Below are 26,526 nucleotides of genomic sequence, written 5' to 3'. Positions count from 1 at the left end.
CCCCATCATACTGATTCCGAAACTAGACGGATCGTTACGCTTCTGTAACGATTTCCAGAAATTAAATGAAGTGTCGAAGTTTGACCTCTATCCAATGCCAAGGGTGGATGAGCTGATTGAGAGACTGGGGCAGGCCCAGTACTTTACCACGCTCGATCTCACCAAGGGTTACTGGCAGGTACCTCTCATGGAATCGGCAAAGGAAAAGACCGTCTTCATAACTCTGGAGGGTCTATATTACTATGTGGTCTTACCTTTTGGGTTACATGGGGTCCCAATGATATTATCATCTTTAACACCGACTGGCATACACACCTATCCCAGGTACAAGCGGTGCTGGATTCTCTCAGAGCCACGGGGTTAATGGTAAACCCCCAAAAATGTGGGCTAGGGCTAGAGGAAGCCCGATATTTGGGGTATGTGATTGGCCGAGGAGTTATCAAGCACCAAATCAATAAAGTTGAGGCCATTAAAAACTGGCCTAAACCCTCAAGTACAAAACAGATGAGGGCGTTCCTCGGCATCCTTGGTTATTAATTTTGCTGGGAGAACGGCAGCCCTGACCGATCTCTTGAAAGGAAAAAAAAATCAGTAATGGTTCGGTGGAACCCTCAGGCAGAAGAAGCCTTTCAGTCCATGAAATTGGCCCTGTGTGGACAGACAGTCCTCATCAGCCCCAACTTCAAGGAAACCTTCATTGTACAGACAGACGCCTCGGAGGTAGGCTTCAGGGCAGTATTGTCACAAAAAGTGAATGGTGAAGAGCACTCGGTCATCTACTTGAGTAGAAAGCTTATCCCGGCAGAGAAAAACTATAGGGGTAGAGAAGGAGTGTTTGGCTAACAAGTGGGCCTTGGAATCGATACGTTATTATTTACTCGGGAGTCAGTTCCGCTTGGTGACGGACCACTCACCCTTGACATGGATGAGTAACGTCAGGGAGAGGAATGCGCGAGTCACCAGGTGGTTACTGTCACTGCAAAATTTCAGTTTCTCTGCAGAACATCGCCTGGGAAGTCACAGGCAAATGCGGATGCCCTGTCCCGGGCACCCTGTATGGTGATAAATGTTCAACCCATCAAGTTTGAATGGGGGGTTGCAGATATGTGAGGCAGTGACGGGGATCGTATACAAGGGACGGTATATATTCCCCAGAATGTGTACAGAGACCTATTAAACCCATTGAAGTGCATTGCAGTCACACCTGCGGCTGCAATGCAGGAATGAAGGTGAGCATTGACCTGGTCAGGCTATCTGGCTAAGGCAGATTAGTAAAACCCGGCAGGGCCTTCATTTCTTGGAGGAGGCTACAGGAAGGCAGTGGGGCGGATTCCTCCATCCAACCCGGATTTTCCAGTGGCTCTTGCCACAGGTCCTTTAAAAACCCTGCATTAAGGATTAGTGTTGTTCAGTGTTGGGACATAGCAGGAAAGCTTGGCGGGCCTGTGTGTAGCAGAACCTACGCCTGGGAAGGTTCTGCACCAGTCAGGCTCTGAGCAGCCCAGCGGGGAGGTTGCCCATGGCAACTGTTGTTATGGACTTATGTTAACAAGGCTGCAAACCAGAGGACTTTCTGTTTTACTCGTTAGTGCTGAATAAAAGCTGCTTATGTTGGACTTGTACATGTGAAAAAGACTTAAGTATATAATAGTGAAAAAGACTTAAGTATACTAATAGATCATAGACTGAACATTAGTGTTGAGCGAGCACTAAAATGGTCGGGTGCTCGAAGCTCGGGGCGAGCTCACCGTGATACTCAGGTGCTCGACCCGAGCAACGAGCCCAATGTTAGTCTATGGGAGACCCGGGCATTTTTGCGGCGGCACCGCCGGCAGTCTGTAGAAAGCCTAAAAATTGACCAAAATGATAGTGACAGTGCTCAAAAGACATGGGGGCAGCATGGGGACCGCCCCTGGAAGCATTTCTGACCCCCAGGTCACTGCTGTCAACAACGTGGTCAGAGGTATTAAGCCACTTTTACGGGCTCACAATAAACGTTCAAAAACGAAACAAACGGTTTTCCTGTGAAATATGTTAAGGAATTTCCTTTCCAGGGTAAAGACTTGTGTATAAGGTAAAATAAATAACCAAAAACAAAAATACTGCTCCACATCTTGGGCTATGTTCACAAGTAGCATTTTTCATGCGTTTTTGCACTTTTGTATTGCTTTCAACCATGACAAATGCATTCACTGGGAAATGTAATTTTAACATTTTACAACCTTATCTGGCCATGTGCTGTGTGACACATGCATACAGTGCTGAAAAGACATGGGAACAGCATGGGGAAGACCCCTGGAAGCATCTCTGACACCCAGGTAACTGCCTAAAAGTGTGCCCATCAGAAGAGATCCTTGCCGCTTCAGTAGATGCAGACTTGCAACTATCCCCGTGCAAGTCCTTGTCCCAGGGCAGTGTTCAATTGTACCTCCCCCATTCCTTGCAATGCAAGCGCAAATATGCAGCCAACCACCCACCCACCCGCAGGCTGCAATACCATACTGCTAGCTTGCTTGCACTTGAAATTGGGCCTTTTAGGCATGTGGAGGCAGACGCTGGCCACCATGTCATGGCTGCATCGGCGGCCGTTTTATCCGTACTCAGTCCCCAGCAGCCCGGCGGCCGGGTGTCCACGCTCGGTCCCCAGCAGCCAGGGGGCGGCCGGGTGTCCACCCTCAGTCCCCAACCGCCCCACGGCCGGGTGTCCACACACGGTCCCCAGCCGCATGGGGGCGGCCGGGTGTCCATAAACGGTCCCCAGTCGCCCCTATTTCTCCTGTTACCGACCCACACACTTTTCTTAGACTGGCATGCTTTAGGGCAGCATTGGATGAGCCCACCAGAGAACCCGACTCCTCCAGTGGGCCCTGGCTTCTCCATCAGGGGAGTTGAGAGTGCCAAGGTGAGGAGCATGATGATGATAGAAGTTAGCATCTGCTTTGTTTTCTTGGAATGCAAGTGCATGTATGTAGCAGCGGCTAGGCCTGAGGTGGTCAGCGTTTTGGACCATATCTTACCTCCTCCGAGGATTGCTGGATGTTTTCCTGCTACTATCCCAGTTCTAGGACTCCCGTTAAAACAAAGCTTCAGGTGATAAATGATGGATGAGGTGGTGGCAAAGGAGAAAGAGCAGGAGGAACAGGGACCATTCACATCAAAATCAGGCCAGTCAACCACACATGTCTTGTAGGATATGTTTCTGTAACAAAATGAGCGGTTCGGCTACACAGTTATAGGTCATACACTGAGTGCAATGCCTACCAAAAATTTCGAGGCACTCCAATGCCCCTTGGAAGTGACTTGGAGGTTAGAGGGCCTTAACTAAACCATTTTTGCCATTTATAGCAACTGGGTCTCCTGTACACTGTTGGCCTAAGCAGTGCATGGAAGGCTTTCCAAAAATTATGAGGAACTGCAATGTCCCTTGAAACAGACGTGGATTACAGCGTACTAAAAACCTTCTACCCATTATTGGGGAGTGGGTCTCCCTTAGTTTTTGCCTTTGCATTGAAAAGCAAAAGCTGACTAAAATTAGGAGGAAATGCAATGCACGTTGGAAGAGTCGTGGAGGTTGGAGGTAATTAAAAACAACATTTCAATGCCCCTTGGAAGAGCTGTGGAGTTCAGAGTGGTTTAACAAAACACTTTTAATGCCCCTTTGAAGAGACGTGGAGGTCACAGTAGCTTAACAAGATGGTTTTAATGCCCCTTGGAAAAGTGGTGGAGGTCACAGTAGCTTAACAAGACAGTTTTAATGCCCCTTACAAGAGCCATACAGTACAGTATATTACAAACAGTCCCATTGTTGGGGAGTGGGTCTCCCATAGTCTTTGCTTATGCCTTCCAAGCAAAAGCTGCCAAAAATTATGAGGAAATGCAATGCCCGTTCGAAGAGTCGTGGAGGTTAGAGTTAATTAAAAACAACATTTCTATGTCCCTTGGAAGAGACGTGGAGGTCACAGTAGCTTAACAAGACGGTTTTAATGCCCCTTGAAAGAGTGGTGGAGGTTACAGTGGAATAAAAAGACAATATCAATGCCCCGTGGAAGAGACGTGGAGGTCACAGTAGCTTAACAAGACGGTTTTAATGCCACTTGGAAAAGTGGTGGTCGCAGTGGAATAAAAACACAATATCAATGCCCCGTGGAAGAGACGTGGAGGTCACAGTAGCTTAACAAGACGGTTTTAATGCCCCAAGGAAGAGTGGTGGAGGTCGCAGTAGCTTAACAAGACTGTTTTAATGCCCCTTGGAAAAGTGGTGGAGTTCAGAGTGGTTTAACAAGACAGTTTTAATGCCCCTTGGAAGAGTGGTGGAGGTCGCAGTGGAATAAAAAGACAATATCAATGCCCCTTGGAAGAGTGGTGGAGGTCGCAGTGGAATAAAAACACATTATCAATGCCCCATGGAAGAGTGGTGGAGGTCGCAGTAGCTTAACAAGACGGTTTTATTGCCCCTTGCAAGAGCCATACAGTACAGCATCTTAAAAATATTATTCCCATTATTGGGGAGTGGGTCTTCCACAGTATTTGCTTATGCCTTCCAAGCAAAAGCTGACAAAAATAAGGACGGAGGAACTTTCAATAATGACAACACGGTCACCCTGGTGGTATAGTGGTGGCGGAGGCTGATGATAAGGAGAAGAACATAAAACAGCCGAAATGAGGACGCGTATACCCATGTGTGGGTGTGAAGTGGAGCATGTGAATACACCTCCCGAAATAACACAGTGGATTTGACTTTATGTTACTGTGCTGTCATTTGGTGGTGATGAGAAGTCTGGCCCAATCCAGCCCTTGTTCATTTTGATAAGGGTCAGCTTGTCAGCATTGTCAGTTGACAGGCGAGTGCGCTTATCAGTTATAATTCCCCAGCGGCACTAAAAACATGCTCCGATAACACGCTAGCGGCAGGGCAGGCCAGGACCTCCAAGGCGTACAGAGCGAATTCATTCCAAGTGTGCAGCTTGGATACCCAATAATTAAAAGGCACAGAGGAATCACGGAGGATGCTGGTACGGTCGGCAAGGTACTCCCTCACCATCTTTTGAAACTTTCCACTCCTTGTGAGAGTACCCTGCGCCTCAGGGTCTATCCGGAAGGAAGAAAGAGGAAGTTGACAGTGTTCCCCTGCCTCTGCTGGATTTGAGTTGCGTCCCTCTCGCATGTATGCCTTGGTTGGGCAAAGAACTGTGATCTCTGCCGCTAGCGTGTTCAGATGGGAATTTTTTTTAACAGTTCTGCAGCAAGGGCCTTCTGGTACTGCCCCATTTTTGTAGACCTCTCCACCTCAGGAATAAGAGAGTGAAAGTTCTCCTTGTAGCGGGGGTCTAAAAGTGTCACCAACCAGTAATGACTATCACCCAACATTTTGACAAGTCGAAGGTCACGGTTAAGGCAGCGTAACATAAAGTCAGCCATGCGTGCCAGACTGGTAACGGGCAAGACTTCCGTGTCCTCACCAAGATGACGACTGACCATGCTCTCCTCCTCCTCCTCCTCCTCCCCCCTGTCCTCAGGCCACCCACGCTGAACTGACGGTATGACAGTTGTACAGGTACTACAGTCTACAGCGCATGATACCAGCTCCTGTTCTTCCTCCTCCTCTCCCTCATTGTCCCCCAATGCATGTTGGGATGAGATGAGGCTGGGCTGTGTGTAAAAGCCCGCTACGGCTTCTTGATCCATCTCATCATACTCTGGCTGCAATGCCTCCTCTTTAATTCTCTGCAGAGAGCGTTGCAAAAGACAGACCAGTGGGATGCTGACGCTAATGATGGCGTCATCGCCACTCACCATCTTGGTGGCCTCCTCAAAGTTTGTCAGGATGGTACATATGTCAGACATCCAGGTCCACTCCTGAGGTCTTATGTGTGGAGTCTGACCTGAAGATCGACGGCCTTGTTGCAGCTGGTACTCCACAACTGCTCTCTTCTGCTCACAAATCCTTTGCAACATGTGGAGGGTAGAGTTCCAATGTGTGGGGACACCACTCACCAGTCGGTGTGACAGAAGCTGCAAACGCTGCTGCAACAGATCAAGGGCGGCGGAAGCTGTAGCCGACTTGCGAAAATGAGCTGACAGGCGGCGTACCTTGACGAGCAGATCTGGCAACTCTGGGTACGATTTAAGAAACCGCTGAACCACGAGGTTAAGCACATGAGCCAGGCATGGTACATGTGTGATCTCGCCTCGCCTCAGAGCCGCCACCAGGTTACGGCCATTGTTACACAAAACCATGCCTGGATGTAGGTTCAGCGGTCACATCCACAGATCTGCCTGCTCTTTCACAGCTGTCCACAACTCACAAGCAGTGTGAGGTTTCTCACCTAAGCTTATGACTTTCAGCACAGCCTGTTGCCGCTTGGCGGAGGCAGTGTTTCCAGCTTGTAACTGATGTGGTGATAGCCGAGATGGAGGCTGAACATGAGGAGGAGGAGGAGGATGATGGCAGGAGCTGTACACTGTGGGGGCAACTCTGACTGACATAGGGCCCGCAATCCTCGGTGTGGGGAGGATGTGTTCTGCCCCAAGGTCCGACTGGGTCCCGGCTTCCATTATGTTTACCCAGTGTGCCGTCAGGGAGATGTACCATCCCTGGCCACAAGCACTTGTCCACGTGTCCGTTGTCAGGTGGACTCTCCCAGTAACTGTGCTGTTGAGGGCACGGCAGATGTTTTGGGACACGTACTTGTGTAGTGCGGGGATGGCACACCAGGCAAAATAGTGTCGGCTGGGGACCGAGTACCGAGGGACGGCCACCGCCATAAGGTTGGGGAAGGATTCCGTCTCAACCAGCCTAAAAGGCAGCATTTCCAATGCAAGCAGTCGTGAAATGTGCGAATTTAGGACTGTGGCCTGTGGGGCGTTAGCTGCGAATTTAAGCTTTCGTTCAAAGGTCTGGGATATGGACAATTGAACGCTGCGGTTGGACGTGGACGTTGATGCTATTTCTTGAGAAACTGCCATAACAAGTGAAGACTGAAAGGAGGGGGCATCTTTGCATGCAGTATGGACAGGGGATTGCCTTGCACACACAACAGGGGATTCTATTGCTCGCACAACAGCGGAAGAAGCAGTGGTGACACCCGCTGACACTGGTCGTGGACCCTGGGGTTCACCCCACAAAGTCGAGTGCTTTGTTGCCATGTGCCTGATCATGCTGGTGGTGGTCAGGCTGGTAGTTTTGTCACCCCTGCTGATGCTGGCATGGCAGGTGGTACAAATGGCCTTTTTGGGGTTATCAGCAGTCTTTAAAACAATTCCAGACTCTGGAAGACCTACCGGTTGTACTGGCAACGTCCCTCGTGTTGGTGTTACGAGGAACTGTTACCTGCCTTCTGTGTGCGGCTACCATACTGCTTCTTCCTGCCTGTTGGGGTACTCTGCCTCCCTCACCCTGTGTGCTGCTGGCCTCGCTCTGCATGTCCTCCTGCCACGCAGGGTCAGTTACTAGATCTTCCAACACCACCTCCTCTTCCACTTGCACACCACGATCCTCCTCCTCACTTCCTGGCAATTGTGTCTCGTCATCGTCCACCTCTTGTGACAAATTGCCAGCGTCGACTTCCTGTGGCCGTGGCTGTTCAAATATTTGGGCATCGCTACATGGGATCTCCTCTTCCACCACTTCAAGCGGAGCAGGCGAGGGGCACAAATCTGGAAATGGACCAGTGAACAGATCTTCAGAGTGTCCAAATGTGGGATCAGTTGCTGTCTGACGACACTTGGCATAGTGGGAGGAAGGAGCATCAGGGTGAGGAGGAGTATGTGACGCGCCCCTGGGCCTGCTGTGTCGCGCAGCGTCTCGCGCACGGGGCTTACCCGGAACCGGATCAGATGAGGGTTGTAGTCTCCGAGTGGCGGGGACCCGGTCCGTGCCCAGGGAGTCAAACTCAGTGTGTGGCAGTCTTGATAGATGTTATTTGAGTGTCGACTACGCCACCCGTTGATTTGCAGCTATGGAGCTGCCGCTGCAGGGCAGACCGCTGAGGCCGGTGTAGAATTGTGCAGCGTGATAGTATAACCCCCAACGGGAGGGGTATGGCCTCAGGGCAGCCGACATGGAAGATGGGGGTAGCAGGAACCACTCAGAGACGGTGCGGTGTAATTCAGGGTCTTTACTGGTAACAACGATAGACCCTCCCGGAGTACTTGCTAGCGAACGGGGCCTGGTCAGTCCTTGAGCAGATGGGATCTCCCCTGGCCAGGCGGAGTTGTAGGCCTCCCAAACTGACTGTACTCTTCTGGCTACCTTGCTAGAAGCGGATATAAGTAGCCCACGTCCCTGAGTGTACCGTGTGGTGCTCACCCGTATGGCCAGTGACTCGGGGCCTTCTATGGCTTCCGCTCCACGATGGCGGTGCTGGTCCCACGCGTGTGACCGTGCCTTCGGGTTTCTGGGCCTGAGGACCTGAAATCCCCTGCCGGTCGGCTTCTGCTGCTGGGTAAGAGTTAGTCCCCACAGCCTCGGACGCCGGGTCCGGTAAGAAAGCTTCTCAGTCAGGGCGAGCTCTGCAGCTGCCAGCCCCTGACTCGTAGTAGTATTGCTCCCACTGAGCTTCTGCTGTTTCTTCCTATGCTGCTTCTCTTCTCTACCTCTAACCCTGCCTCAGCCCCGGGTTTATACAGGGGAAGTTCTTCCCCTCCCAGGACTGGGCAGGAGGTGTGGCATGCATAGGATTCCTGACCAAGGGACCTCCCACCTGCTCTCAGACACAACATTACATTACTGTGGGAAACCAGACCCCTGGGGTGCCACATTTGCGGTCGAGACTCACGGCTACTAACATTTGACCGTGTGGAAGACAAACCGGAGCTGGTGGTGGCCAGGTAACTGGAAGTATTATCTGCTATCCAATTAATAACCTGTTCACACTGATCAGGTCGCAATACTGGTGTTGTTCTGTGCTTCCCTAGTAATTCGGTCAAGAACTGGGAGTGAGAAGATGTGAGAAGATGTGGCTGTTGGTTGTGGCACATTTTCACCTTGGCCACTGCCCCGTCCTCTGCACGCACCATCACCAGAACGTCCAGTTCCACATGCCTTGGCACGCACCTTGCCCATTGTAAATCAAGTAAAATAGCTTACACTCGCACTATCAATGGAAAAAGTGTAATAAAAAGTAGATTACAACCGTGGAAGAGGAAAACCACAGTTCTATTTCTCTGGCCTACACCCGACTCTTTTAAACAATCTGAACAATCAGGGAGGAACTATTATTGTTTTTCTTTACGTCAAAAAATACCAAAAGCTGAATAATAGAGATTTTTTATCGTGGAACGGCAAAACCACAGTTATAATTTACTGGTGTACAACAGACTATTTTCAACAGATATATTTGTGTCTGAACAATCAGGAGACACTATTACTGTTTTTCTTTACAGCAAAAAATGCCAAAAGCAGGATAATACAGAGATTTTTTACCGTGGAACAGCAAAACCACAGTTATAATTTACTGGTGTATACCAGACTTTTTTAAATATAGATATTTGCGGCTGAACAGTGAGCGACACACTCAAACTGTTTTTTTGGGGGGTAAAAATGGCCCAAAAGTGGATAATACAGAGGTTTGAACCGTGGAACTGCAAAACCACACTCCTGTTTCTCTGGCCTACACCAGACTATTTTCAACAGATATATTTGTGTCTGAACTCTCACAGACACGCTTTTTTTTTTTGGATGGGGGGGGGGCACCAAAAGGTTAATAAGACGGGTATTTGTACAGTGTGAAGGAGGGAAAAAAAAAAGAGGATTTAGATGAAAAAAAAAAAAAAGGATTTTTCCTGGCCCTAAGTCCAGAAATTTCAGCAACAGGAGCACACAGGACTGTAATGCAGCGCTTGCTGGTATAACCACTGCATCTCCTATACAGCCTGCCTGCCTGATATCTGGGATGGATATTAGTCCTGAGAAGGTCTGTTTGTTTGATCTGGCAGCCTTTAGAGACCCTACACTACCTATTTTGCAGTATAAATCTCTCCCTAGCTCAGCAGCACTTTCCCTACACTAGCTAATCCCGGGCGTCTGTGTCCAAGATGGCGGCGCCCGGTTTTAAATACTCGAGGTGATGCTGTGCGGCCAGCAAATCAATGTAATGCCCACAACCAACATGGCTGCGGCATTACAGTGACTGGCTGGCAATCCCTGCATGCTCATTGGCTCTGTAAAGAGCGCCAAACATGCAGGGAGGAGACCCGAGCTCCCGCACGAGTAACCCGGAAATGCTCGGTGCTCGCCGAACATCCCGAGTAGCGTGATGCTCGGGCGAGTACCGAGCAGTGTCGAGCATGTTCGCTCAACACTACTGAACAAGAGTCAACAGTATGATGCAGCAGCAAAAAAGGCAAATACAATTCTGGGATGTATTAACAGAAGCATACAGTCTAGATCACGTGAAGTCATCTGGAATACTGTGTCCAGTTTTGGGCACCACATTTTAAAAAAGACATTGACAAACTGGAGCAAGTTCAGAGAAGAGCAACCAGAATGGTGACCGGACTGCAAACCATGTCCTATGAGGAACGGTTGCAGGATTTGGGAATGTTTAGCTTGCAAAAAAGAAGACAGAGAGGAGACTTAATAGCGGTCTACAAATATGTCAAGGGCTGTCACATTGTAGAAGGATCCTCTTTATTCTCATTTGCACAAGGAAAGACTAGAAGCAATGGGATGAAACTGAACGGGAGGAGACACAGATTAGATATTAGAAAAAACTTTTTGACAGTTAGGGTGATCAATGAGTGGAACAGGCTGCCACGAGAGGTGGTGAGATCCCCTTTAATGGACGTCTTCAAACAGAGGCTGGACAGACATCTGTCTGAGATGATTTAGTGAATCCGGCTTTGAGCAGGGGGTTGGACCAGATGACCGAGGAGGTCCCTTCCAACTCTACCATTCTATGACTTGCTTGGGTCACTGCCTCAGTTACTGCACGGTGTGAACACCGCCGCCTTACAAGTGGGAGGTTGGGAAGAGGTTAATGGAAGTAGAGATGTATGATTTACAAATGCTGTCAGATAATACAACATATAAAAAAGTCCTAAATAATCCCTTATCAAAGCTAGTTATAGATACCCATTCTATTATTCAAGAGGGTTTTGCCCTAGAGGTTATAACTGAAAAAGAAAGAGATTATTTAATTGTGGAGCAACCAATGTTGCCAGGTTTATATGGTCTGCCAAAAATACATAAAAATATAATTCCTCCCCCGATGAGACTCATAGTATCGGGTATAAACTCAGTTACTGAATTAATAGGGGATTGGAAGGATAATTTGTTGCAGCCATTAGTTCAAAGAACTGCAGGATTTTTAAAGGACTCCATGTTCCTATAGCACTACACCTGCTTGTATTTATATTTACTTTTGTGTAGTTATTTCTACAATCCCCGTTGCTGTATATTGCAATTTTTAATAACTAATAATTTTTTTATGTACAAGCAGGTTTTTTTCCTTCAGTGCAAGGGGGTCTCCATGGGAGCTAAATACTCCCCGTCGCTCGCAAACTTAATAATGTCCTTCTGGGAGCATAAATGTTGGTATACTTCTGCGAATCCTTATGTGAATTGTCTGTTCTGGTATGGCAGATACATGATGATTTGATCTTCATATGGAGGGGCAATATATCTGCCATACCGGAATTTGTACAGTATCTTAATGATTTTAATTTGTCATTCACATACAATACTCACCCACTGTAATTCCATTCTTGGACCTCAGACTGGAAGGGGGAAATGGCAGTATAGCTACTTCAACATTTTCTAAACCCCGGTCAGGAAATACGATACTGCATGCTGCAAGCAGTCAACCGTGTCACACCATAAAAGCCATCCCAGTGGGAGAGTATACCAGGATAAAGCGTAACTGCAGCCTAAAGCTGACAAACTAGAAAGTGAAATCACTACTTGTGGGATAAACTAATTAGGAGAGGTTACCCACCCTGGACTCTGGACAGAGCTTCAAGGGTCCTAGCTACAAGAGACAGATGAAATAATTGTAAATAAAATGTTCATTTCTAGTACTTGGTTGAAAACCCTTTGTTAGCAATGACTGCCTGAAGTCTTGAACTCATGGACATCACTAGACGCTGTGTTTCCTCCTTTTTGATACTCTGCCAGGCCTTCACTACGGTGGTTTTCAGTTGCTGTTTGTTTGTGGGCCTGTCTGAAGTTTAGTCTTTAACAAGTGAAATGCATGCTCAATTGGGTTGAGCTCAGGTGACTGACTTGGCCATTCAAGAATATTCCACTTCTTTGCTTTAATAAACTCCTGGGTTGCTTTGGCTTTATGTTTTGGGTCATCGTCCATCTGTAGTATGAAATGACGACCAATCAGTTTGGCTGCATTTGGCTGGATCTGAGCACACAGTATGGCTCTGAATACATCAGAATTCATTCGGCTGCTTCTGTCCTGTGTCACATCATCAATAAACATTGGCAGCCATGCATGTCCAAGCCATCACACTGCCTCCGCTGTGTTTTACAGATGATGTGGTATGCTTTGGATCATGAGCTGTACCACGCCTTCGCCATACTTTTCTCTTTCCATCATACTGGTAGAGGTTGATCTTGGTTTCATCTGTCCAAAGAATGTTCTTCCAGAACTGTGCTGGCTTTTTTAGATGTTTTTTTAGCAAAGTCCAATCTAGCCTTTTTATTCTTGATACTTATGAGTGGCTTGCACCGTGCAGTGAACCCTCTGTATTTACTTTCATGCAGTCTTCTCTTTACGGTAGATTTGGATATTCATACGCCTACCTCCTGGAGTGTTGTTCACTTGGTTGGCTGTTGTGAAGGAGTTTCTCTTCACCATGGAGATTATTCTGCGATCATCCACCACTGTTGTCTTCCGTGGGTGCCCAGGTCTTTTTGCATTGATGAGTTCACCAGTGCTTTCTTTCTTAGGATGTACCAAACTGTAGATTTTGCCACTCCTAATATTGTAGCAATTTCTCGAATAGGTTTTTTCAGCTTAAGGACGGCTTGTTTCACCTGCATGGAGAGCTCCTTTGACCGCATGTTTACTTCACAGCAAAACCTTCTAAATGCAAGCACCACACCTCAAATCAACTCCAGGCCTTTTATCTGCTTAATTGAGAATGACATAACGAATGGATTGCCCACACCTGTCCATGAAATAGCCTTGGAGTCAATTGTCCAATTACTTTTGGTCCCTTTAAAAACAGGGTGGCACATGTTAAGAAGCTGAAACTCCTAAACCCTTTATCCAATTTTAATGTGGATACCCTCAAATGAAAGCTGAAAGTCTGAACTTCAACTGCATCTGAATTGTTTTGTTTAAAATTAATTGTGGTAATGTCTAAAACCAAAATTAGAAAAATGTTGTCTCTGTCCAAATATATATGGACCTAACTGTAGCTGATATATTCAATGTCAATGAATCTAATAGAAATGTTTCTTATGCTTCCAGACACTTTATTCAGATCCATAGCAAAGATATCTCTCAGCTTTATGTATGGTACTGAGAAAAAATCTTTCCCAATCCCAGAGGAGGTGATTTGAAAAACGCCTACTAGATCGGGAGACATATTTGATGTTCCACCTAAATACATGCCATCCAAATGGACTAAACATGCGAAGAGAAATAATGTTCCATTATTAAAGGATAATTTAGTCTGTTCTAAAAACATTGTATTGAAAGAGTTTTTTAATATACGTTGTATGTTTTTTGTATAAATAATCATATATGTAAATTGCCTCGGATCATGTGACATTTTTTTTTAATAATTCTGTATGTAAATTGTTCCGGGTCATGTGATATTTTTATGAAATGTTATTGGTGATTATCTGTATAAAAAGATGGTGAGCACATTTGCATGTAGCTTTAAAAAAGAACGCAGATTGGAGAGTATAAATATCTCGGGATGTGGCTGGTCTATCACTGAGATCGTCATGGGACCCTCGCTATATGGACTGTGGCAGACAGGTGAGATTGAGGTTGGTTTATTATTTTACCTTTATTGCAGGTGATGATGGGCTTCGAGGATTAGCTGAAAGGAGAGTATATGGTGTTTTTTATTTTTTACAGGGGACGAGAACATCAGGGTCAAGGTGCAGGTAAGTGATAGGTGAGTATATGTGCTTATAATTTTTATTTAAATATTTTAACTTTTTTTAATTTTACTTTTACTTTCACCACGCAAGCGCGCTGATGAGATGTTAATTCTCCTATCAGCGGCGCTCGTCTACAATGCCACGAGGCGCCGGATGATGAGGGTAGTAGCCCCATCAGCCGGCGCCTGTCACCCTCGGTAAGCTTTTCTACCCCGGGTGACTGTCACAGTTGCGGGGATTACGCAGACAGCAGTCAGTATGGTCCCTGCAGCGCTGTGACCGGCGGTAGCTATATTATCGCAGGTCACTGTCAAACCTGCGGGGATCACGGTGACAGCTGTCAGTATAGTCCCTGCAGTGCTGTGTCCGGTGGTAGCTATATTACCGCCAATCACAGGCCCTGATTCCCATGATGTCACGCAGATGACAGCGCGGGAAACCAAAGATATTCGGGCCATGTTCGTGTCCGTGATAGGGAGCCCGAACATTTTTCTGATGTTACAGGTTTATTTGCCGAACTAGAACATCAAAATAGTCGCTCATCTCTGGTAATTAATAATCTATCAATCTTGTCATATGAATTTCATATCGAAATATGGCACAAGAGTACTTTATAGGTGGTATCTTTGTTGTATCGTTTGTTTATTTATTATTTTTATACACAGTATATATGATCAATTGTTATCTATTTGATGCACTAGTCACTTTAGAATTTTTCATAAATAATCTCCTTTATTATTTGACATAGTATAATTCTGATTATCAAATCAACTAAACTTGATGGCATAATAATGAACCTTTGATCATTTAGATAATAGTATATAATTTGAGGAATTGGGTGCAATTCCGTAGTCATCTCCAGCCTGATGCAAAACAAATTTGTCTTGCACGATATACAGTACAGACCAAAAGTTTGGACCCACCTTCTCATTTAAAGATTTTTCTGTATTTTCATGACTATGAAAATTGTACATTCACACTGAAGGCATCAAAACTATGAATTAACACATGTGGAATTATATACTTAACAAAACAGTGTGAAACAACTGAAAATATGTCTTATATTCTAGGTTCTTCAAAGTAGCCACCTTTTGATTTGATGACTGCTTTGCACACTCTTGGCATTCTCTTGATGAGCTTCAAGAGGTAGTCACCGGAAAAGGTCTTCCAACAATCTTGAAGGAGTTCCCAGAGATGCTTAACACTTGTTGGCCCTTTTGCCTTCACTCTGCGGTCCAGCTCACCCCAAACCATCTCGATTTGGTTCAGGTCTGGTGACTGCGGAGGCCAGGTCATCTGGCGTAGCACCCCATCACTCTCCTTCTTGGTCAAATGACCCTTACACAGCCTGGAGGTGTGTTTGGGATCATTGTCCTGTTGAAAAATAAATGGTTCAACTAAACGCAAACCGGATGGAATAGCATGCCGCTGCAAGATGCTGTGGCAGCCATGCTGGTTCAGTATGCCTTCAATTTTTAATAAATCCCCAGTGTCACAAGCAAAGCACCCCCACACCATCACACCTCCTCCTCCATGCTTCACGGTGGGAACCAGGCATGTAGAGTCCATCCGTTCACCTTTTCTGCATCGCACAAAGACACGGTGGCTGGAAACAAAAGATCTCAAATTTGGACTCATCAGACCAAAGCACAGATTTCCACTGGTCTAATGTCCATTCCTTGTGTTCTTTAGCCCAAACAAGTCTCTTCTGCTTGTTGCCTGTCCTTAGCAGTGGTTTCCTAGCAGCTATTATTCCATGAAGGCCTGCTGCACAAAGTCTCCTCTTAACAATTGTTCTAGAGATGTGTCTGCTGCTAGAACTCTGTGTGGCATTGACCTGGTCTCTAATCTGAGCTGCAGTTCACCTGCGATTTCTGAGGCTGGTGACTAGGATAAACTTATCCTCAGAAGCAGAGGTGACTCTTGGTCTTCCTTTCCTGGGGTGGTCCTCATTTAAGCCAGTTTCTTTGTAGCGCTTGATGGTTTTTGCAACTGCACTTGGGGACACTTTCAAAGTTTGCCCAATTTTTCAGACTGACTGACCTTCATTTCTTAAAGTAATGATGGCCACTCGTTTTTCTTTACTTAGAATTTGTATTATGGCAAGAAAAAAGCAGCTAACAGTCTATTCAGTAGGACTATCAGCTGTGTATCCACCTGACTTCTGCACAACACATCTGATGGTCCCAACCCCATTTATAAGGCAAGAAATCCCACTTATTAAACCTAACAGGGCACACCTGTGAAGTGAAATCCATTTCCGGTGACTACCTCTTGAAGCTCATCAAGAGAATGCCAAGAGTGTGCAAAGCAGTCATCAAAGCAAAAGGTGGCTACTTTAAATAACCTAGACTATAAGACATATTTTCAGTTGTTTCACACTTTTTTGTTAAGTATATAATTCCACATGTGTTAATTCATAGTTTTGATGCCTTCAGTGTGAATGTACAATTTTCAAAGTCATGAAAATACAGAAAAATCTTTAAATGAGAAGGTGTGTCCAAACTTTTGGTCTGTACTGTATATGTACAATTTTAATATGATCAATAAAAATATGGAAATATATTATATATATATATACACACACACTGCTCAAAAAATAAAGGGAACACTTAAACAACACAATGTAACTCCAAGTCAATAACACTTCTGTGAAATCTACCTGTCCAGTTATGAAGCAACACTGATTGTGAATCAATTTCTACTGCTGTTGTGCAAATGGAACAGACAACTGGTAGAAATGATAGGCAATTAGCCAGATACCCCCTATAAAGGAGTGGTTCTGCATGTGGTGACCACAGACCATCTCTCTGTTCTCATCCTTTTGGCTGTTGTTTTGGTCACTTTTTCATTTTTCCATTGCTCTCACCCCTAGAGGTACAGTAGCAGGAGGCGGTGTCTACAGGACAACCCACAGAAGTTGCTCAGGTAGTGCAGTTCATCCAGGATAGCACATCAGTGCGAACTGTGGCAAGAAGTGTAGCTGAGTCTGTCAGCACAGTGTCCAGAGCATGGAGCAGATACCAGGAGATGTGGAGGGAGCCATAGGAGGGCAACAACCCAGCAGCAGGACTGTTACCTCCTCCTTTGTGCAAGGAGGAACAGGAGGAGCACTGCCAGAGCCCTGCAAAATGACCTCCAGCAGGCCACAAATGTGCATGTGTCTGCACAAACGATTAGAAACCGACTCCATGAGGGTGGTATGAGGGCCCGACATCCACAGATGGGGGTTGTGCTCACAGCCCAACACCGTGCAGGACGCTTTACTTTTGCCACAGAACACCAGGATTGTCAAAGTCGCCACTGGCGCCCTGTGCTCTTCACAGATGAAAGCAGGTTCACACTGAGCACATATGACAGAGTCTGGAGACGCCGTGGAGAGCGATTTGGCAGTGGGTCAGTAATGGTGTGGGGTGGCATTTCTTTGGAGGGCCGCACAGCCCTCCATGTGCTCGCCAGAGATAGCCTGACTGCCATTAGGTACCGAGATGAGATACTCAGACCCCTTGGGAGACCATATGCTGGTGCGGTTGGCCCTGGGTTCCTCCTAATGCAGGACAATGCCAGACCTCATGTGGCTGGAGTGTGTCAGCAGTTCCTGCAAGATGAGGGCATTGAAGCTATGGACTGGCCCGCCCGTTCCCCAGACCTGAATCCCTTTATTTTTCTGGAGCAGTGTGTGTGTGTGTGTGTGTGTGTGTGTGTGTGTGTGTGTGTGTGTGTGTGTGTGTGTGTGTGTGTGTGTGTGTGTGTGTGTGTGTGTGTGTGTGTGTGTGTGTGTGTGTGTGTGATATATATATATATATCTCAAAGGCATCTCCAGACTTGTCTGTCACATGTGCTCAGTGTGAACCTGCTTTCATCTGTGAAGAGCACAGGGCGCCAGTGGCGACTTAGCCAATCCTGGTTTTCTGTGGCAAATGCCAAGCGTCCTGCACGGTGTTTTGCCTGTGAGCACAACCCCCACCTGTGGACGTCGGGCCCTCATACCACCCTCATGGAGTCGGTTTCTAACCGTTTGTGCAGACACATGCACATTTGTAGCCTGCTGGAGGTCATTTTGCAGGGCTCTGGCAGTGCTCTTCCTTGAACAAAGGCAGAGGTAGCGGTCCTGCTGCTGGGTTGTTGTCCTCATACGGCCCCCTCCACGTCACCTGGTATACTGGCCTGTCTCCTGGTAGCGCCTCCAGCCTCTGTACACAGCCAACCTTCTTGCCACAGCTTGCATTGATGTGCCATCCTGGATGAGCTGCATCAACTTCTGATCAACTTCTGTGGGTTGTAGAGTCCGTCTCATGCTACCATAAGGATAATTGGTAAATCTCATGCTCCTCTGATATCATCCTCATGCAGTATATTACTGTACAAAGCCTCGATATCTAGTAAGACAAACCTTTTTATTTGGATATTCTTATGCCCACAACGCGTTTCTGCAGCGATCTGCTGCCTTCATCAGGTGAAATTCCACCTGATGAAGGCAGCGGATCGCTGCAGAAACGCGTTGTGGGCATAAGAATATCCAAATAAAAAGGTTTGTTTCTTTTAGTCACCTGTCCCAAGTGCTCCATTCAGTATCCGGCGCCCATATTGACCGCAACACTTTGCACACTGTCTCACCTTTCCCGTTGGGAGTTGTGGCTTGGAGCTGCAGGGAACTGGATGCACTTCCAGCAATAGGACCTGTTATGTCACCACCCGTGTGATCTACATCCGGAACCAATTGATTGGGAGCTCAGTCCGCGGTTTCAGAGGAGACACAGTGGGCGCGGTGGTAACGACATCAGCATCAGTGGCTACTAAACCCGGGTTGTGCCGTCTGCACAACCCATCAAGGTGAGCAGACAATTGTCATCTGTACGTGTACTCCATTCAATATACAGATTCGCACAAGCACAGCACTTCTCCACCCTACCCCTTGTTTTTTACGATATCTAGTAAGACCTGCTCCCCTACATGCATGTATACATGCTCGGAGGGTATACATGTAGGGGAGCAGGCAGAGGGAAAACCAACTCCAGAGGGATTATTTCAACTGTAAAATCTCAGGACTTATTCCAACTGCAGGACCTCAGGCGGTACTGTGGAAATATTATACTGTGTGGGGGCATCATACATACTGCATAAGGGGCATAATGGGGGCATTACACTGTATGGGGGCACCATACATACTGCATAAGGGGCATAATGGGGGCATTACACTGTGTGGGGCATCATACATCCTGCATAAGGGGCATAATGGGGGCATTACACTGTGTGGGGGCATCATACATCCTGCATAAGGGGCATAATGGGGGCATTACACTGTGTGGGGGCATCATACATCCTGCATAAGGGGCATTACACTGTGTGGGGGCATCATACATACTACATAAGGGGCATAATGGGGGCATTACACTGTGTGGGGCATCATACATCCTGCATAAGGGGCATAATGGGGGCATTACACTGTGTGGGGGCATCATACATCCTGCATAAGGGGCATAATGGGGGCATTACACTGTGGGGGCATCGTACATACTGCATAAGGGGCATAATGGGGGCATTACACTGTGGGGACATCATACATACTGCATAAGGGCCATAATGGAGGCATTACACTGTGTGGGGGCATCTTACATCCTGCATAAGGAGCATAATGGGGGCATTACACTGTGTGGGGCATCATACATCCTGCATAAGGGGCATAATGGGGGCATTACACTGTGTGGGGGCATCATACATCCTGCATAAGGGGCATAATGGGGGCATTACACTGTGTGGGGGCATCATACATCCTGCATGAGGGGCATAATGGGGGCATTACACTGTAGGGCATCATACATCCTGCATAAGGGGCATAATGGGGGCATTACACTGTGTGGGGGGCATCATACATCCTGCATAAGGGGTATAATGGGGGCATTACACTGTGTGGGGGGCATCATACATCCTGCATAAGGGGGGCATTACACTGTGTGGGGGCATCATACATACTGCATAAGGGGCATAATGGGGACATTACAGTGTGTGTGGCATCATACATACTGCATAAGGGGCATAATGGGGGCATTACACTGTGGGGGCATCATACATACTGCATAAGGGCCATAATGGAGGCATTACACTGTGTGGGGGCATCATACATCCTGCATAAGGGGCATAACACTGTGTGGGGGCATCATACATCCTGCATAAGGGGCATAATGGGGGCATTACACTGTGGGGCATCATACATCCTGCATAAGGGGCATAATGGGGGCATTACACTGTGTGGGGGGCATCATACATCCTGCATAAGGGGTATAATGGGGGCATTACACTGTGTGGGGGGCATCATACATCCTGCATAAGGGGGGGCATTACACTGTGTGGGGGCATCATACATACTGCATAAGGGGCATAATGGGGACATTACAGTGTGTGTGTGGCATCATACATACTGCATAAGGGGCATAATGGGGGCATTACACTGTGTGGGGGCATCATACATCCTCCATAAGGGGCATAATGGGGGCATTACACTGTGTGGGGGCATCATACATCCTGCATAAGGGGCATAATGGGGGCATTACACTGTGGGGCATCATACATACTGCATAAGGGGCATAATGGGGGCATTACACTGTGTGGGGGCATCATACATCCTGTATAAGGGGCATAATGGGGGCATCATACATCCTGCATAAGGGGCATAATGGGGGCATTACACTGTGTGGGGGCATCATACATCCTGCATAAGGGGCATAATGGGGGCATTACACTGTGTGGGGGCATCATGCATCCTGCATAAGGGGCATAATGGGGGCATTACACTGTGTGGGGGGCATCATACATCCTACATAAGGGGCATAATGGGGGCATTACACTGTGTGGGGGCATCATACATCCTGCATAAGGGGCATAATGGGGGCATTACACTGTGTGGGGGCATCATACATCCTGCATAAGGGGCATTACACTGTGTGGGGGCATCATGCATCCTGCATAAGGGGCATAATGGGGGCATTACACTGTGTGGGGGCATCATACATACTACATAAGGGGCATAATGGGGGCATTACACTGTGTGGGGGCATCATACATCCTGCATAAGGGGCATAATGGGGGCATTACACTGTGTGGGGGCATCATGCATCCTGCATAAGGGGCATAATGGGGGCATTACACTGTGTGGGGGGCATCATACATCCTGCATAAGGGGCATAATGGGGGCATTACACTGTGTGGGGGCATCATACATCCTGTATAAGGGGCATAATGGGGGCATCATACATCCTGCATAAGGGGCATAATGGGGGCATTACACTGTGTGGGGGCATCATACATACTACATAAGGGGCATAATGGGGGCATTACACTGTGTGGGGGCATCATACATCCTGCATAAGGGGCATAATGGGGGCATTACACTGTGTGGGGGCATCATACATCCTGCATAAGGGGTATAATGGGGGCATTACACTGTGGGGGCAGTAAAGGGGTCCTGTACTATGAGAACAATACGTTTCCTCCCTTCCTGTCTCCATAGTTGGGTCGTATGTATCTATTACAGGAATCAGGACAAAAACCTTATGATTCTTATAAAGGGGCAACACAAGACCCCAAAAGAGCCTACGTGCTGAAGGGGTTAATGCCCCCTGCACCCAGTAATGGGGTCTCCACATACCTCCACCTGCAGAGCCGCCACCACATACATGGCTGCTCTGTGCGCACAGGAGCTGTGATGAGGTCACAGGAGGGGAGGAGTCAGGGGTCACATGATCAGGGGCCTCAGTGGATGCAGGACTCTGCTGTGCTGGTTGTCATGGTGCTGGATGAGCTGAAGTTTATGTGTGGGGTCAGGAGGGGTTTACAGTGTGGATGTAGCAGAGCCGTGTGTGTACGAGGTGTACGGAGCAGAGCCGCGTGTGTACGAGGCGTACGGAGCAGAGCCGTGTGTACGAGGTGTACGGAGCAGAGCCGCGCGTGTACGAGGTGTACGGAGCGGAGCCGCGCGTGTATGAGGCGTACGGAGCGGAGCCGCGCGTGTACGAGGCGTACGGAGCAGAGCCGTGTGTACGAGGTGTACGGAGCAGAGCCGCGCGTGTACGAGGTGTACGGAGCGGAGCCGCGCGTGTATGAGGCGTACGGAGCGGAGCCGCGCGTGTACGAGGCGTACGGAGCCGCGCGTGTACGAGGCGTACGGAGCGGAGCCGCGCGTGTACGAGGCGTACGGAGCGGAGCCGCGCGTGTACGAGGCGTACGGAGCGGAGCCGCGCGTGTACGAGGTGTACGGAGCGGAGCCGCGCGTGTACGAGGTGTACGGAGCGGAGCCACGCGTGTACGAGGTGTACGGAGCGGAGCTGCGCGTGTACGAGGTGTACGGAGCGGAGCCGTGCGTGTACGAGGTGTACGGTTGAGGAGCCGTGCGTGTACGAGGTGTACGGAGCGGAGCCCCGCGTGTACGAGGTGTACGGAGCCGCGCGTGTACGGAGCGGAGCCCCGCGTGTACGAGGTGTACGGAGCGGAGCCGCGCGTGTACGATGTGTACGGAGCGGAGCCGCGCGTGTACGAGGTGTGCGGAGCGGAGCCGTGCGTGTACGAGGTGTACTGAGCAGAACCGTGTGTGTTTGTCAGTCCTCACTTGTGAGGGCCAATAGCAAAGCCCCCGACATGTGAAGAACCCCTAAAGTGACCCCATTTCGGACACTGTACCCACCAGGGAAGTCATCTGAGGGTGTAATGGGCGTTCTTACGTTCTTATCCCACAGGTGTCTCACTGATTACTTTACCACTCGTTTGTGTGTAAATAATATTACATTTGCTCAGAGCCGCAGCGAGGGGTTCAGCCAGGGGTGGACACACCGCCGATGCAGCCGCACCCGGGCCCACAGGTGGAGGGGGGCCCATGCAGGAAGGGGCGCAGTGCTCAGGCAGTAGACCCCGCAGCTGCTATGGTGCCCCTTGACTGAGGGCTGATGCTGCTTAACCCCGTCCACTCCCACCCGTAATGATTTTTGATACCCTGGGCAGAGTGCGAGCATTGCAAAAGGGGGCATGTCATGCAGGAGAGAGGCCGCTGGCCAATGAACGCTTCCCCATCAGACTGTTGAGAGCGCTTACAGGGGGTCTTCTGCCTCCTGCGGTTCCTTTCCCAGCAGCATTTCCTCAAAGAGTAGAAGGTGGTGGAGGAGAGTTCACAGCATCGGACAGCAAGCAGGAGCAGGAAGCTGAAATCAGTCCTGTTTGCTGTGTCCTCTCCTCCACAGTGGGTACTGCAGCCCTCTCCAGAAGACCCCAATATCATAAAAGATTAGTATATGAGTGTATGTATATGTGGGCAGGGCTGCCACCTGGAATTTCAGGTCCCATACTGGCAAAATTTTCAGGCCCCCTGAGACTCCACCCCAGCTCTGCCTTCACTCCTCGAACCTTCATCAGTCACACCACCCACTGTTGGAAAAACTCCACTTCTGCACCACATTTTATGCAAATGAGTGGCACAATTATTTTTTTTTGTACATGCAGACTGTATTCATAAAGGTAAAGTCTGTGGAGAAAGTCCACATGTGGACCCGCAATTTCTAGAAATCCATGCACTATGCTGTAACACCTGGCCGCTGTAGGTTTCATGCTGCATAAGCACGCAGTGTGAAACCCGCAGTGGCTCCTGACTATGTGCACATACCCTAACAGTTCTCATAGAACACCATATCACATACATAGCCAGCAGCTTTTGTTTTGGCCAAAAGATTTTGTAAGCCAACACCATGACAAGGTAGACTCTTCTGACTGGACCCTGCTCTACTCTAGCCTATTAAACATTTCTTGAAATATCCAGTACTCTTTTTAGGAATATTTTTATTTATTTTTCTTTAAGGGAATATGTCACATACATTTTTTAAAAATGACCAATAGTATCACATACAAGGGACAAATACCGTCACACTATGGCCGGACCACATAGTAACAGTTTTTAAGGTTGAAGGAAGACTAAGTCCATCAAGTTCAACCCATAGCCTAACATGTTGATCTAGAGGAAGGCAAAAAAAAAAACATGTGGCAAACACTAAGCTCCACATTGGGGAAAAAAATTCCTTCCCGACTCCATACGGCAATCAGACTAGTTCCCTGGATCAACGCCCTATCAAGGAATCTAGTATTTATAACCTGTAATATTATACTTATCAAGAAAGGCATCCAGGCGCTTCTTAAATTTTAATAGTGAATCACTCATTACACCATCATGCGGCAGAGAGTTCCATAGTCTCACTGCTCTTACAGTAAAGAATCCGCGTCTGTGATTATGATTAAACCTTCTTTCCTCCAGACGTAGAAGATGCCCCCTTGTCCCCGTCTGAGGCCTCAGAGTAAAAAGATCAGTAGAAAGGTCTTTGTACTGACCCCTCATATACTTGTGCATAGTAATAAGATCACCCCTAAGCCTTCTTTTTTCCACAGTAAATAACCCCAAGTGTAATAACCTGTCTTGGTATTGCAGACCCCCCAGTCCTCTAATAAGCTTTGTCGCTCTTCTCTGCACCCTCTCTAGTTCAGCTATGTCTTTCTTATACACCAGAGACCAGAACTGTACACAGTATTCTAAGTGTGGTCGCACTAGTGACTTGTATAGAGGTAAAATTATGTTCTCCTCATGAGCATCTATGCCTCTTTTAATGCATCCCATTATCTTATTTGCCTTTGCAGCAGCTGCCTGACACTGGCCACTAAACGTGAGCTTGTCGTCCACCAATACACTCAGGTCTTTTTCAGTTACAGTTTTGCCCAGTGTTTTACAATTAAGCATATAATTATACATTTTATTTCCTCTGCTCAAGTGCATTACCTTACATTTATCCCCATTAAAGCTCATTTGCCATTTATCAGCCCAAGCTTCTAGTTTACATAGATCCTCCTTGTAATATAAAATTGTCCTCCTCTGTATTGATTACCCTGCAGAGTTTAGTGTCATCTGCAAATATTGAAATATTACTCTGTATGCCCCCTACCAGGTCATTAATATGTTAAAAAGAAGTGGGCCCAATACTGACCCCTGTGGTACCCCACTGTTAACTGAGACTCAGTCTGAGTGTTTTCCATTAATAACCACCCTTTGTTTCTTATCACTGAGCCAATTCTTAACCCACACACATATATTTTCCCCTATCCCCATTGTTCTCATTTTATGTATCAACCTTTGGTGTGGAACCGTATCAAAAGCTTTTGAAAAGTCCATATACACAACATCCACTACATTTCCTTGGTCCAGTCCAGAACTTGCCTCCTCATAAAAGCTGATCAGATTAGTTTGACAAGAACGGTCCCTCGTAAACCCATGTTGATATTGGGTCATGAAGTTATTCTTCTTCAGATACTCTAGTATAGCATCTCTTAGGAAACCCTCCAGGATTTTACCCACCGTAGAGGTTAAGCTTACTGGCCTATAATTTCCAAGTTCAGTTTTTGTCCCCTTTTTGAATATTGGCACCACATTTGCTATACGCCAGTCCTATGGTACAGACCCTGTTATTATGGAATCTTTAAAGATTAAAAATAATGGTCTATCTATGACATTACTTAATTCCTGCAGTACTCGCGGGTGTATCCCATCCGGGCACGGGGATTTGTCAACTTTAGTGATTTTTAGACGCCGCCGTACTTCCTGCTGGGTTAAGCAAGTGACATTTAATGGAGAATTTTTGTCATCACTGATCATGTTTTCTGTCATGCGATTTTCTTGTGTAAATATGGTTGAAAAAAAATCATTTAACATATGGGCTTTTTCCTCATCCTCATCCACCATTTCACCCAGACTATTTTTAAGGGGGCCAACACTATCATTTTTTAGTTTTTTACTATTTATGTAGCTAAAGAATATTTTGGGGTTATTTTTACTTTCTCTGGCAATGATTCTCTCTGTCTCAATCTTTGCTGCCTTGATTTGGTTTTTACAGAATTTATTTAATTTTCTATATTTATTTAATGCCTCATCACTACCTACTTGCTTTAGTTCTCTAAATGCTTTCTTTTTGTTACTTATTGTGCCCCTTACAGCTCTATTTAGCCATAGTGGTTTCCTCCTATTTCTAGCATGTTTATTCCCATAGGGTATATATTGTGCACAGGTCCTATTCAGGATGCTAATAAATGTCTCCCATTTGCTTTGTGTAGCTTTATGTCTCAGGATATCGTGCCAGTTTATTGCACTAAGATCATCACTCAACCGTTGTAAATTAGCCTTCCTGAAGTTCAGTGTCCTTGTAACCTCTCTACTACATATCTTATTAAAGGATAAATGAAAACTTATTATTTTGTGATCACTATTACCCAAGTGGCCCCCAACTCATACATTTGATATGCGGCCTGGCCTGTTGGTTAATATTAGGTCTAGCAGTGCCCCCCTTCTTGTTGGGTCCTGAACCAGTTGTGAAAGGTAATTGTCTCTCATAGTTGTCAAAAACCTATTACCTTTGCTGGAACTACAGGTTTCTGTCCCC

The 26,526-nt window shown here is 47.2% G+C and overlaps 1 protein-coding gene across 1 annotated transcript in view; it reads right to left on the bottom strand.

The window, feature by feature from the left end:
* LOC141219397 (gastrula zinc finger protein XlCGF66.1-like) overlaps positions 1–21,784 on the bottom strand; it is a 49,325-nt gene extending 27,541 nt beyond the window's left edge. The window contains exon 1 of the mRNA XM_073666114.1: positions 21,717–21,784. The gene's annotated coding sequence lies outside the window, so the exon portion shown is untranslated. The remainder of the gene's footprint in view (positions 1–21,716) is intronic.
* Positions 21,785–26,526: the final 4,742 nt, after the last annotated feature.

Source organism: Phyllobates terribilis, unplaced genomic scaffold (assembly GCF_046119375.1).
Source record: "Phyllobates terribilis strain yellow unplaced genomic scaffold, ASM4611937v1 Scaffold_268__1_contigs__length_2594270, whole genome shotgun sequence".
Taxonomy (NCBI): Eukaryota; Metazoa; Chordata; class Amphibia; order Anura; family Dendrobatidae; genus Phyllobates; species Phyllobates terribilis.
The sequence above is the reverse complement of the archived record's forward strand: the minus strand, read 5'-3'. Positions and strand labels throughout refer to the sequence as shown.